Source organism: Etheostoma spectabile, chromosome 13, assembly GCF_008692095.1.
Source record: "Etheostoma spectabile isolate EspeVRDwgs_2016 chromosome 13, UIUC_Espe_1.0, whole genome shotgun sequence".
Lineage (NCBI taxonomy): Eukaryota > Metazoa > Chordata > Actinopteri > Perciformes > Percidae > Etheostoma > Etheostoma spectabile.
The window spans coordinates 19,451,997-19,462,337 of record NC_045745.1 but is presented as its reverse complement, the minus strand read 5'-3'; the positions used below and the strand labels follow the sequence as shown (position 1 = coordinate 19,462,337).

The 10,341-nt window shown below is 39.1% G+C and overlaps 1 long non-coding RNA gene across 1 annotated transcript in view; it reads right to left on the bottom strand.

Moving 5' to 3' along the window:
• Positions 1 to 7,539: 7,539 nt before the first annotated feature.
• LOC116700956 (uncharacterized) overlaps positions 7,540 to 10,341 on the bottom strand; it is a 23,501-nt gene continuing 20,699 nt past the window's right edge. Inside the window, exon 3 of the long non-coding RNA XR_004334774.1 lies at positions 7,540 to 7,552. This is a non-coding gene — a long non-coding RNA (uncharacterized LOC116700956). The remainder of the gene's footprint in view (positions 7,553 to 10,341) is intronic.

The following is a 10,341-nucleotide window of genomic DNA, read 5'->3' as shown; positions in this document are numbered from 1 at the left end:
GTGTGTGTGTGTGTGTGTGTGTGTGTGTGTGCGCACGCGCAATCTCTTATAGCCCATTTGTAATATACCACACGGGGAGCAGACTGGGTACATTAATCATAAACTCTCATACAGAAATATTCTGCGCAGTGTGGGGAAGTGAGCCACATCTAATCTGCATCCACGTCTCCATGACTCTTTCCCTCTACATTACTTTCCTTTTGTTTCTGAACACATTGTTAAAATGAAGGACACTTTCTTCACCATAAACCCACATTATTAAGCTTTTAATTTGCCATTAATACACAGTTTGGTGTTAATTCTGATCTACAGTCCTTTCACACTGACAAGAAAGTGAACAGCAACAAAAGGCTAAATATAATCATTTTACCACATTGCCAACAGTTCTCTCACACATTAGCATGTGTCTGCTCCCCCTGGTTGGAGTGGCAGGGTGGTGTAGTGATTAGAGAGACTGCCCTTCAGTGGAAGGATCAGGCTCCAACCCTTCATTACAGCAAGCTTCGACCCTGCTGAAGCATTGTTTGGCAAAACGCTCCTGTTAGCTGATCGGGACCTCTTTGTCGGAGGAGGAGGGGCAACACTAATGTAATTAAGAGTCTATGCAACAGAGTTTAAGTTTATGAAATAAAAATATATATGTAGACACACACATATGGTCATTTTTCTAGCGCTATGTGTAATCTTAAATTGTGCTTTTATTGAATTCGTTATTAGTTTGTCTCACATTTCTTACAATAAGAAAAAGTATTTAAAGAAGCTTTATTTTAACCTCAAGGAGGATCAAATTACATTGATTTTGGTATTAAAAACATTCATTTCATGTAATAAATTCATCAATGTTTATTAAACATTTCACACATTACCAGGTTCTCCATATAGGAAAATGTGGCAATCCGTGGGAAGGTGCCACATTGCCGTATCCTTAGTGAAGGCAGAGTTTTATCCTCTCTGTTTGTATGTGTCTGTGTCAGTTAAACTTGTGTGTTGATATGAGACGCCAGGGACAAAGTGGCAGTTGGGAACGAGAATTGGCTGCACAACACACCCACGTGGGGCCCACAGCCGCTCATAAACGTCACTAAAAATTTGAAGGAAAAAAAGAGGGGGACAGTGTCTCTGCAAATAGGCCTTTGGACAAACACAAACACTTCTAGTGGGTCATAACAAGTAATGATTAACAGGGATTCATTTTGTATTCGTCCTACATACATACAGTCCTGCATGCTATAGGCTACCTTTAATCTCAAGTAGGCTATCCTACCTATTTATGTTACTGAGCAACAACAAAAGTAAAACAATTCATGTGGTCTAGCAGTTTGTAAAAAAAGTACAACAATGCAGTATGATAAAGAATTTGGCTATGTCATCATGGGACATAGTTAACATCATGTAGCCTACCTCGGCATAGAAAAAAAAGAAAAGAAAAAAAAGTTTGCATTCCAGATATTAATCAGTGATATAATGCCCCATCCGTCAGCACGTTAAGTGACATAAATCAAACACACCCAACAAGTGCATGCTGGGGGTTAGCTAACATGCTAAATGCTAAAATGGCCATGGTCTATTCTCCACGCTGTAACACCTGTCATTCAATGAGGAACTCTTACCTGGGCATCAATACGCCATTTGCAGCGTCTGGTCAACCAACCCCCCCAAAAAAGAAGTAGAACGTTTAGCTTCAGTGAGGTGTATGAGGCCTTTGTGAGGGATATAGAGGCTGAGTGGACTGGTAATGGTTGGACAGAGAGGATGAACGTATGCTTTGAGAACGCTTTCAAGTTGAACCCGGAGGAGGACTTCGCAGCGCTCGAGGCTCACAGGATGACGGTCAGACAGGTAACGTTGAAACAAGCTAACTGTGATGGTTCTTCAGTGGAGGACGTCAGCGTAGCCTACGGTTTCATGTGCGCTGCACGCTATGTAAATACTAACTATGTAGCTCACTTTTTGCTTTAATGTGTTCGTGGCTGCAACAGCTGTGTAGTTTTTGTAATTTATACCATAATGCTTAGTGCTTCTTTGGCCCGCAGCGTGTCAGCGTGTTATTGATTGCCAGTCGTGTTTGTTAAATTGTATGAAATGTGTCCTCAAACTGCAGTGTACATACATGATCTGTGGACAAGTGTTGACATGTTATTGCACATTATTTTGTAGTAGGCTATAGGCTACATACGTCTAATATACCATTATCATCATGCATGTATTTCTTTAATTCTCTAATTCCCATTCTGGAGGCTTGAATGGCGAATTCTGTGTTCATAGTCATGCCAGGAGAATATAAATCCCAAACTACCAAGATACAAAGAATGTGTTAAAATGTATGGAGATAATTAACTTTTACTTCAGGTATGCCTGAAATTGTAAAAGTTTGGTCTTAGTTTACTATGTATACTATGTATGAGTTGAGTATACCCAACTCATACCACTATTGCGGTTTGTCCTTGAATTTGTGTCGTGAATAACGCCTGTCAGGATGATGGAGTGATGGCCAATGATGGCAGTATGCGAGGCGTAGGCCTGCACGATTTGGGGAAAAATATGAATCATGATTTATTTTATTTTTTTAGCTTAGAATTGATATCACGATTCTCTGCCACGATTATTTTGTCACAAAGTGTAATGTTTATTGCGCACATGAACCATGACAAAACAAAACAAATTGGCAGTACCAAACAGATTTCTTTTGGCACCTATAGCACATTGTGCATCACCACAGGCCTGTAAACATAGAGGCCTCAATGAAGAGAAGGGGGAGCATTGCAGCTCTTGGAGCGCTTTACAACCTATTTTATACAGTCTGTGTTTAAAACTCACAGAAGAGAAAGTAGGATCATTTGTGATGCAGTCGGCTTGTAAAATTAAATGAGAATCAAAGTCATTAAAAAATAGGTCTGGCATGGTTGTAGTAGGGTCGAGGTGGATGGATGAGCATAAAAGGAAATGCCATTTTGACACGTGAGATTGTTGTCCACATCTTGTTTCCAATGTTGGTTTCTTTTAAGCATTACTGGGATCTTATCTCTTGCCTTAACTATTTGAGTCATTTACCAAGGTAGTCCCAAACAACCTATTTTCTTGTTTTGTTTGGAGGGCTTGTCCAACTTTGGTGTCTTGAAGTTGTAGTATGTTGTAGAATGACAGTGGTAGAAAAGCACCATTTCTCCCCAGCATTGTTTCCTTTTTACTAACAACAAAAATGTATGCAATCACAATATATTTGAGTGATGCAATAATCTCAAAAACTCTATATAGTCTGGTTTTAAGATTGGAAATGCCACCATGTCTGTTTGGGAAAAAATAAAGTAAAAACCTAACATCCTATGTGTGGGTAATTTTGGTAATCTGCATATTTTTCTCTACTGAATCTTTCCCAACTGAATCTTCATCACCATGACATTTTAAATGATGCTGTTATATCTCACCACTAAAACAAAATCAGATAAATGGAGAAATCAAACCGTCAGTCATCAACTGAATGTATGAAGTTGATCCTCAAGGCTGCTGCTCGGAACACTTAAACATAATCTTACATTAGCATTTGCAAATGTTACCAAGTCATTTCACAGCCATTATTTTATTTGAAAATTCTAGACACTACATGTTTTTATGGTGCAGGCACAAAGGGAGGACAAGAGCAGCTAAAACATGCCTGTTCTGAATCCAAAGTTTAATTGTTTAATTTTTTAAAGGACAGTAAATGTCCCCCCATAGCAAACACAAGCCAGTATAATCACAATCTCAGACAGAGAGCTTTATGTTGCACCAAATGCAAAATTGTCTTCACACATATTTCATTACTTTGTGATAATGTCTGAAGTTCTACCACAGACTTTGTAACATGTTTTGTGGAAATAAATGCCTTGGTTACCTTGTTTCAAGCCATTCTAGCGTGGTATAAGCCTGCAGGAAGACTCAGCTCGATTTGTGCCAGTTCTCATTAATATTCAACGTGCTAAGATGCTTGACTCAGATTGGCTAACAACTAGCCAATGAGAGCCTGGCTATCAGTATCTTTTACCCAGCACAACTGGGCGAGCTCATGAATAGTAATGAGTTCAGGCAACATGACATCAGACTGACCAGCTTTTAGAATTAGTTTGTTTCTCTGCTTATTTGTTTTCAGTGGCTAGAGCTAGCAGAGAAAGTAGCAGTTTGTTTTCACATTCATGACATAACACAAACATATGGACCTAACAACATATTTTAAAAAAAGGCAAGAAAAAACAGTTTTGTGTGGCAGAGCATCTTTAATACTTAATTGTCAAAATAGGTGTTTAAGCAAAATAAATCTCGCCTTCCAAAGTTCATCCACCAGGAAACTGGAATTAATTGCTTTCTCGGTATATTAACAGTGTTATGGGTAACAATAGTGTAACTAAGTGCTCCATTGAGTTTCTCTTTATTCCCTTCTGCTTATAAATTATACAGTGTGGAACAAACATACAAATACCATAATGGATAATCTACCAATTATAATTCAGACTTCTCCAGACACATCAATTCCTCTGGACACCTATGCTGATAAAGACTTGTAGATTAACATCTGTATTATCTCTGCCTTAAAAGAAAGAAAGTATGGCATTTACTTGCATATTTGATATTCTTTCAGACGATCACATCAGAGAAAGAAAGCTGTTCATCATAAAAAAATGGTTGCACACTTTTACGTGGCTAAATAAGCACTGCTCCTGAAGGTGCCCCCCAGTGAATCGAAGCAGAAGTGTATGATTAAGCTGGGAGCGCAAAAACCCAGACCCACTATACAGACCACAACCCAAAAGACACATGACGCTGAGAAATGGGCTATACAAAATGCTAAAGGTAAGAGATGTGAAAGCTAAGTGTTGTAATAAGGACTGGAAGAGATGCAGTTTGGAGGAACAAATCAGTCAGTTCAGTCAGTGTGCAGCAGGCAGCAGTAAAGCATTACCAGCAGAGCTGAGGGCTGGTCAGATTATAAAGCACGGCTCATTGTCTTCTATGAGTGTTATTGGTGTTTTGTGTGTCAGCTAATGCTGATCAGCTGGAGGTGTGCGTGACTACAGTGCAGAGTTGCTGCGATGCTTCATTGGTAATCATCTCAGTAACTCTCTCACTGAGCAGATTTGGTTTGTTTTATTAACTCTCTGCTGATTATATGAGCTTCCAACACCACCTGTCTCACACAATGCACGAAGGCTGTTATTCCTTAACTGATCCGACTCAAACAGATATTCGTCTTTGTCATTCATCTCTACTGTGTTTCTGATTATTTGATATTTTTGCTGCTGTTTATAATATTTAAGTTGTCTTTATCTGCTTCTTTCTGTTTATTACACAATTTCATTGCTTTCTGTGACTGTAATTTGTCTTTTCTTTGCAGCACATTTGTGCACACAAATTTAAAAAAACAACAATTGGTCATACATTGACGTGTTTTATTTACATATAACTAATGAAAGGAAAACCATGCAACTGTTTGTTTTCACAAATGAATCACAATTTGCAACATATTTCCTTTTTCAGAATGAAAACTACAAATCATCTGTGTGACGTATCATAGGGTGTGTATGCCATTCGGAGGAATTTGATTAGCTAACTTTTGTCTTCCTCTCTACCCACGACTCTGTCCTGCTTCTCTCCAAACCCAAAGGTGATGCTTCAATGCCACGTCTGTAGTGGGAGAGCACTGCTGTTTCTTGCAAGGCATCACTCTGCATGTGATGCATTTTGCACGCCTTACAACGTATTTGCAATTATTACGGTTAGAAATGTGTTATACACCAGATATGGAATCCATTGGGTTACTACTGTGAAGAAAGATACAATCCATGGCTCCTTCCTGGGCGGAAAAGCCACTACTCAAAAAGTTAACATGCATAACCTAGTGGTGGCTGTAGTTCAAAATAGAACATTTTATCTTTGCAGACACGGTAATGCAACCATTATAACCATGAATAGCCCTCCTAACATTAAGAATTTAAACTCTGTTGAGATATATCAATAGTAAAGGATATGGATATAAAAAGTGGCCCACTTAAATCTATTTATATAATCATTATGTACTGTATGTCCTCAAATGTAATAGCTTTAAATGGATGTACACATCCATCTTTAACTGAGGGCAACTCAGAATTGCAGCAACAGTTATGGCACTTGCATCTTAGTTGCTATTTAGTTGCTATACTATTTTGTGCTAATATAAGTTATTTCTGCAGTTAAATCATTTTGATTTAGGTTGCCACTTTATAATTCTATATTTGTTTGTGAAAACTGTACTTAGTACTGTTTTATTTCCTCTGCCTAGCAAATGGAAAATAGGCTTATTTTAATTCAGATTGGCAGTTTAAAATGTTATGTGCATTGATTTAAGTATTTTGGCCTCTGTCTGTAGCAAGTAGTCTGCATTTGATTAAGAATAGTATAAATCTACATGCCTGGATTATATTATTATTCATACAGCCTGCCACTGCCTATCAGTTATTTTCAAGCACAATAAACACAATTCAACACCCAACACACCCATTTGACCGGTACAGGTCACATGTCCAGCACCAATTTGTTTGTAGGGAAAACATTTTACCTTTATTGTAACGTACGTTAGACTGGCTGCTGCTTGGTTTTATTAGGTCATTTGCAACATTTTCCTGTTTCGCCATGGCTTGAGCTTTGACTTTTCTGCTTGCTTGTCGCTGCTTGTAGTTTGGAAACCTACAGTAGTCTCCCGCATTCAATCAGAGCGGACTGGCAGGTTAAATTGCTCATCCTACACAAAGAGTATGCCAGGCAAACACATGGCTGACAGGCTATAACTGATAACCAAAATTACATTGACCAAAACCGTGCACTGAAGGATACATTGCGAGTCCGGCTTCCTGGACTCCTCGTGAATTAGTGTTTCTTCCTCCAACCTCAAATCATACAACGCTAGACAATGTGAGGACAAATGTTCTCTGCTCACCCGCAGTATTTTCAAGGCTATTTTGAGACATAATGTGAGGTTCCAAATTACTTTACCTTTTGGCCCTTTTCAATGAAATATCTGTACAATCCTATCTGTAAAACAATTTCTTAATTGTAGCTCCATGTCTAAATGTGAGTCAACCAGGCTATCAGTTGCCACTGGCTATCAGTGCCACAGAATAATCACCATAATCCCACCACACCAGTCATGGCAGCCCCTGCCACGCTGCTCGGAAGTCTCACATCTTTGAAGAGCTTGAGTCCAATCAGCAAAGAAGATGGGGGTTAGACATCAATTTACACCCTGTTGGGCTGCTCTCCAACCTATTTTGGATTGAGACTGGAAATGGAGTGAGAGATGCTGTGATGGTGGAGGCAGCTGCAGCAGTAGATTACATTATGAGAGAGAGGCTGATTGATACAGAAGGATGGTTAATTTGGATGACAATGGCAGTTATAAGAACAGTTTTCACGGGCTGTGGGCACAAGTGTGTGTGCGTGTGGTGTGAATGAGTGTGTGGGTCTGTGTTATTCAGGATGTGATCATTTCACAGCTTTAGGACTACTAACATTGTTGTCCTGTGGTTTTTACAATAGCTTATAATATCTTATTGCTCATTAACGTCACCTACTAGATCCTTTAAAGTTAGGACTTAAGGAAGAGCATGGCAAAATCTCCCTGGCATTTCCTGTTATTTATTAACACAAAGCAATATTGACAAATGTACACTCCATTTTATTAGGTGCCTATAATGTTGGTAGCCATTTTGACAAGCTGGTGATGTTGTTCAACCGTTCAGCAGCTGTTGGCAGGAAAATATTAAACCCCACCTGGAGTTTGTTTGTTGACAGTCTGGTGTGTTGTGTCTAAAACACAGTCTAAATCGTCTTTGACTGTTAAGAATTAGTCTGAGAGTTGTTACAGAGGGTTGCTCTGCTAGAGCAGAGACAAACAGATGAAGCAAACAAGGGCACGATTTCACTTAAATTCCTTTTCAGTCTTAAACTTTAGAAAACTATTCTCTGTGTGCCTACCAGTTTGTGTGATCCATTGGCCCGATTCTTTCTCTGCTGGCTCCTTAAGTGCCACCTCTAAGTGATTTATTTGCTACTAATTTGTTGGAACGTGGAGGCGGTGACTCATCTGTTGCATTCTGGTTCACCCTTATATTATGTAAAAGTGAAGAAGGGAGATAACTGACAGGAAGTGCTGCATTAAAGGCGATCAGGTGGTGACCAACTGTGGAAGTTAATTTTCTAATTGCACCGCCTGTGATATACGTTGGTATAGTCACCATGGACAGTAGTCCCCGAGAACAGCATAAATAAAACTAATAATAAATAAATATTTATTATTTGAAATAATAAAATTATCGTTTTTCTCAATTACTGTTTTTGTGATCGTTAGGAGCCGAAATCGTAATGACAATTAAAAATGTGATTAATTGCACAGCCCTAAAGTATGCCTTCACTTTTTCCTCCTTAGGAAATATTGTTTCATGATAAGCTCCCCCCCAAAACACAAACACATTCCATTTTATTTATAAAGTCATATAACTTCATAAAATTATTCATGATACCTGCATGTCAAAGAATACCACATGTTACTTAGCACCTCATTTGTCACCATTTCACAGAAAAAAATATGTCCTCACTTGGCTGGCTCTCTGGTAGAATCCCACACCACTCCCGTTCTAAGCAGTTACTACTCCAGTCTTTAAGCCTCTCCTGCTGACACTTGGGCTCACCTTGCAGGTTCTCTGCTAGCTGGAGTTAATTTGCAAGAAGGAGAAATCTGAGTCAGCACAGTACCCAAAGTGTGTCTCCTCATTGCCTGACAGCAAGGTAATTTTTTACCTCCGAAACAATGAAAACACTGCATCCTGGCCAGATCTCTCCCTCTCTCCAAAACCAAAAGGTGATCGTGCCTTTGCCATTTTAGTTCCAACCCTCTAGAATCTTCTCCCTCTGTTAGATCTGCTGAATCTTTTGACTGTTTCTAGCGTCATTAAAAAACCCACCTTTATACTTTAGCCTTTGTTTAAAGTGCTGCACTCTTCTATTATGCTGTCTTCTAAATTTAATCTGTATTTTGTAACTCATGCTTCTTTTTATTTATTTATTTATTTATGTGTGTGTGTGTGTGTGTGTGTGTTGTGTGTGGTGTTTGTGTTGTGTGTGTGTGTGTTGTGGTGTGTGTGGGGTGTTGTGTGTGTTTGTGTGTGTGTGTGTGTGTGTGGTGTGTGTGTGTGTTGTGTTTGTGTGTGTGTGTGTGTGTGTTGTGTGTGTGTGTGTGTGTGTGTGTGTGTGTGTGTGTGTGTGTGTGTGTGTGTGTGTGTGTGTGTGCCATTTTGTAACTAGGCGTTTTAAAAGTTCCACATAATAAATCGTTGCTTCCTTGCTCTCATCTTCTCCCTACTCTATGTCCTTTCTGTCTCTGCTCTTTGAAGTATATAAACAGATTACTAACTTGGCGACTTAATTTCCCCAAACTGTATCATACACTGAGCCTAGAGCTATGCATCATTTTCATAATGCACACTTTCACACTAGATGAACCCCAAACAAAAGGTGAGCAAAACTGTTTGTAATTTTAGGATGTGCAGACAATTATGCAGAAAGGGCATCAACTTGATATTTGATCTAGTTTCTTGTATCAACCACAAATATTGTCTTTAAAAAAAGAAAAGAAGAAATGCATGTAGATCAACCAGGCCCGTTTGTAGGAGTTTGCCTGCAGTAGTATATCTCAATATTAAGCTTGAAAGAGTTTGACTATATTATTCTTTACATTACGATTGTGGAGGAATTTCATAATTTTTATGCTTGACATATGAACAATACAATGGCTCTTAACAATACACAGTGCTGGGTAACACTCCTTCCTCATTGCTGAATTGTATACGACACGCCACTTTGTTTAAAAAAAAAAAAAAAAAAAAAAGGCAGGAAACCAAAGTTTTATACGTGGATCGGGAATTACATGGGCGCCGTAGACCAGTAAAGGTAGCCTGGGGGATCTTAGAGGTCTTGAGGACCTTGACATAGTAGACGTGGTTATCCTGGTGTGGCTTTATGCTTGTCTGACTGTGTGACGATGAAACAACCCATCCACTACCGTTAGGCAGATATATAATTGTAAATGGGTCCATTCAACATTGCAGAGAAAGAGGGAGCAACAAGATAATGTCATTTTATGAGTGCCATTCAAACATCAACTTGTGCAGGTGCCTGGATAGCTCAGTTGGTAGAGGTGCCCATATGTAGAGGTTTACTCCTTTTGCTGTCCAATCAGAACCCGCCCTCTGCACCTACCAAGGGTCACCCCTTGGTAGCAGAGTAAATGGTTCGTGCAAACGTGAAACTCCATCTGCCATCAACATAGTCCAATCAACA